General features: G+C 40.8%; 1 pseudogene; it reads left to right on the forward strand.

Annotated features, from left to right (window-relative positions):
* Positions 1-3,019: 3,019 nt before the first annotated feature.
* On the forward strand, positions 3,020-3,113 carry LOC122685074 (annotated as a pseudogene).
* The last annotated feature ends 1,235 nt before the right edge of the window (positions 3,114-4,348 follow it).

The raw sequence follows: 4,348 nt of genomic DNA on the forward strand, positions 1-4,348 counted from the left end.
GAAAGGAAATCAGTCCTGACTATTCATTGGAAAGACTGATGCAGAAATTGAAGCTCCAATACTTTTTTGCCATCTGATGTAAAGAGCCAACTCATTGGAAAAGATCTTGATGCTGGGAAAGATTGAAGGCAAGAGGAGAAGGGGGCGACAGATGATGAGATGGTTGGATGGCATCACCAACTCGATGGACATGAGTTTGAGCAAGTTCCGGGAGTTGGTGAAGGACAGGGAAGCCTGGCTTGCTGCAGTACATGGGGTCACAGAGTTGGACATGAATGAGCAACTGAACTGGACTGAACTGATGGAATACAGAGAGAAAAAAAAAATCCGCCACTAGAGAATGAGCCACCAGTCTTCCTAAACATTGGTTTCATTTTCAACAAAATGTGAGCTTGCTGGGACTTGCCTGGTGGTCCAGTGGTTAAGACTTCACTTTCGAATGCAGGGGGTGCCGGTTCAATCCCTAGTCAGGGATCTAAGATCCCACATGCCTTGAGGCCAAAACAACAGCAAGAAAGAAAAAAAAAAACCACAATGGAAAAAGCATGTAGATTCCAGCCATGACTTCAAGTGAGTCCAAATTTGGACAACAAAAAAGTAACGAGAAAAGTTCTGGAGGTCAGAGTTGGCACTGATGCTGCACAATTTCCTATGATTGATTTTCCCAGAACTGGACTCTTGTCTTCCTGAGAAAAAGACCCCAAATGCTGCTTCTTCCTTTGGCCATGTGATCACCTCTCATAATAAGACACATCTGTTTGTAGAGGTGGTTTCAGTTCAGTTCAGTCGCTCAGTCGTGTCCAACTCTTTGCAACCCCATGAATCGCAGCACGCCAGGCCTCCCTGTCCATCACCAACTCCCAGAGTTCACCCAAACTCATGTCCATCGAGTCGGCGATGCCATCCAGCCATCTCATCCTCTGTCGTCCCCTTCTCCTCCTGCCCCCAATCCCTCCCAGCATCAGGGTCTTTTCCAGTGAGTCAGCTCTTCACATCAGGTGACCAAAGTATTGGAGTTTCAGCTTCAACATCAGTCCTTCCAATGAATACCCAAGACTGATCTCCTTTAGGATGGACTGGTTGGATCTCCTGGCAGTCCAAGGGACTCTCAAGAGTCTTCTCCAACACCACAGTTCAAAAGCATCAATTCTTTGGCGCTCAGCTTTCTTCACCATCCAACTCTCACATCCATACATGACCACTGGAAAAACCATAACCTTGACCAGATGGACCTTTGTTGACAAAGTAATGTCTCTGCTTTTTAATATGCTATCTAGGTTGGTCATAACTTTCCTTCCAAGGAGTAAGCGTCTTTTAATTTCATGGCTGCAATCACCATCTGCAGTGATTTTGGAGCCCAAAAAAATAAGTCTGCCACTGTTTCCACTGTTTCCCCATCTATTCCCCAAGAAGTGGTGGGACCAGATGCCATGATCTTAGTTTTCTGAATGTTGAGCTTTAAGCCAACTTTTTCACTCTCCTCTTTCACTTTCATCAAGAGGCTTTTTAGTTCCTCTTTACTTTCTGCCATAAGGATGGCGTCAACTGTGTATCTGAGGTTATTAAATTTGCTCAAAAGTGATGTGAGGCTTCTTAACATAACAATAGTTGAGATTTTGCTTTGAGCTGATCTGTTTTCTAGCAGAGTTAAGAGGTTTTCAACTAAGACAGAGAATTGCCAGATAGTCAAGACAGCTAAGGGCTTCCCAGGTGGTGCTAGTGGTAAAGAACCTGCCTGCCAGTGCAGGAGACATGGGTTCAATCCCTGGGTCGGGAAGATCCCCTGGAGGAGGAAATGGCAACCCACTCCATTATTCTTGCCTGGAGAATCCCCATGGACAGAGGAGCCTGGCAGGCTACAGTCCCCAGGGTCACAAAGAGTTGGACATGACTGAAGTGACCTAGCACACATGCAAGACAGCTAAATGAGATGTGGACAAGACTTCTGGGGTGTCTTGTAATTCCCCATCCTCGTGTCCAGGCAGAGCAGAGATAAACTCCAGACTGCAGGTTGCTCAAACACAAGGATCAACTTCTAAGGGCCCCAAAAGGCAGGTGAATCAGTTTAGAACAGTCAGTGTGGCCTGCTGGAAAGTACTGAGCATCACTTAGGAGTGATCAGTAAGTCCAATCAATAAGCATCAAGAAGTCGAATACCTCTGCACTTGGGAAAGGGACCTCAAGACAATCTTGAGATTTCAGTAGCCAGAGATCCAGACTACAGTAGCTGCTGTGGTGATTCTCTAATTGTTTTTAGAAGAATCATTTGCTGAATTTTTAGTTCAGCTAATCAGTTAGTATATTGTAGTGAGATGCTCATCTATTACCCTCTTTATATGCTAGATGTTATCATTTCATCTAGTTAAAATGTTTGCATATGTTTTTTAAAATGCCAAACAACTATGTAAATAATCTTCAGAATGTTTTTTAAATTAATTTTTATTGGAGTATGGTTGTTTTACAATGTTGTGTTAGTTTCTGCTATACAACAAAGAGAATCAGTTACATGTATATATACCCACTGTTTTTTAGATTCTATTCCCATAAAGGTCATCACAGAGTATGAAGTAGAGTTCCCTGGGCAATACAGTAGGTCCTTATTAGTTATCTCAGAACGTTTTATCTAAGCATTCTCTTACTCTTTTTCACATTATTCCTTACATTTCCAACAAAGAAATTTGTCTGACCTATATACGAAGAGGTGTGTGTGTGTGTGCACGCACACACACGCACGTGTGCTCAGTCATGTCTGACTCTTTGAAACGTCAAGGACTGTAGCCTGCCAGGCTCCACTGTCCATGGAACTTTTCAGGCAAGAATACTGGAGTGGGTAGCCATTTCCTCCTCTGGGGGACTTTCTCAACCCAAGAATGGAACCAGCGTCTCCTGCATTGGCAGGTGGATTCTTTACCTCTGAACCACCTGGGAAGGCCTTAAAGAAGATATACAGAAAAAATTTCCAATTAAAAAAAAAATTTCTAAGGCTTTAATGAGTCTTATCAAACATATCTGTGTATGCTTGTTTTGGCAACACACGTACAAACACTGGAACAATACAGAGGCATGGCCCCTACAAGGATGACACCCAAAGGCATGAAGAATTCCATATTAAAAAAAAAAATTGTGTAAAATAAAGTAGCTCAAGGTCACTGTTCCTGATCATGTAGACAGCCCGCCCTCTAGTGTTTCTTTCGAGACCCTACCACATTCTAAACCATACTCTTAATCTCACAATGTTAGGTTAATAGGATTAAGAGCTGTGTCATCAAATTAATAGAACAAGGTTAAATCCCTGACAAAGACAAACATTAAATCAGAGGAAAGTGAAGGTCCTTGCAGAAGCTGGTGGCAACTTCACTGGGGAGAGCCTGCAAAGTTAGTGGTAAATATGTTAAAATTTTATTTGGTAAATAGGGTCTTGATCCCCGGGAGAAGGGAATGACTCCAGACTCCAGTATTCCTGCCTGGAGAATCCCTGGGGAGAGGAACCTGGCCGGCTACAGTCCACGGGGTCACAAAGAGTCGTACACAAATGAGCGACCAACACTAAACTGAAAGGGTCTTAACAGAAAGAGAAGAATTAGCTCAAATGATAATTCTAGATGTAAAATGTGATAGCTTTGTAACTATTCATATTTTAAAAAGACATTCCAAATGTGGATTAAATAATATAGGGTTGTTTTTTTTTTCCAAAATAACAAATATATATGAAAAATATAAATATCCTTTTTGGGAGGAGTTAAGATAATCTAATTTATAGATATAACTGTGAAAGCATATGTTTTTATTAGGAATGTTTACAACTAATTATATAAAAGGAAATTTATTATCTGACAAGAAAAAAATTTGTGTATGATTCATTTATCTGATGGGTTTTATACGATGTATGAGAAAAATCTGAGGGGTTCTTGCTTTCATAAAAAAAAAAAAGTAGTAAACCATCTAGGTTAAAAATTACTTATGGCCTCAGAATTTTGGAGAAAAAACAATCCCCTCTGACGTAGCTAATTCTGTGTTTGGGGTTGTTTATTGTTGACAAGGAAATAAAATGAAGTTTGGATTCTATGGGGCTGGGATCCATACTTTTGGTTGCCTTGAATTTCAAATGCTTCAGATGAAGACTTTATTTAACTGCCATGAAGAATGCAAACAAAAGAGGGACTTGGGTTTTCTTTTTCAAAGAATTTATTTAGATTTCAAGTTTCTTTATGTCTCAACCATATCAACATACATTGTCTAAAGTCATAAAGAAAAATCGACAGAAAAATGCTTTGGATCACCATGTGTTTTCAATTGATGCCCACAGAAACTAAACCGAAGGCATTCGATACAGGTTTATTCTTCCTTT

This window comes from Cervus elaphus, chromosome 27 (assembly GCF_910594005.1).
Source record: "Cervus elaphus chromosome 27, mCerEla1.1, whole genome shotgun sequence".
Classification (NCBI taxonomy): domain Eukaryota; kingdom Metazoa; phylum Chordata; class Mammalia; order Artiodactyla; family Cervidae; genus Cervus; species Cervus elaphus.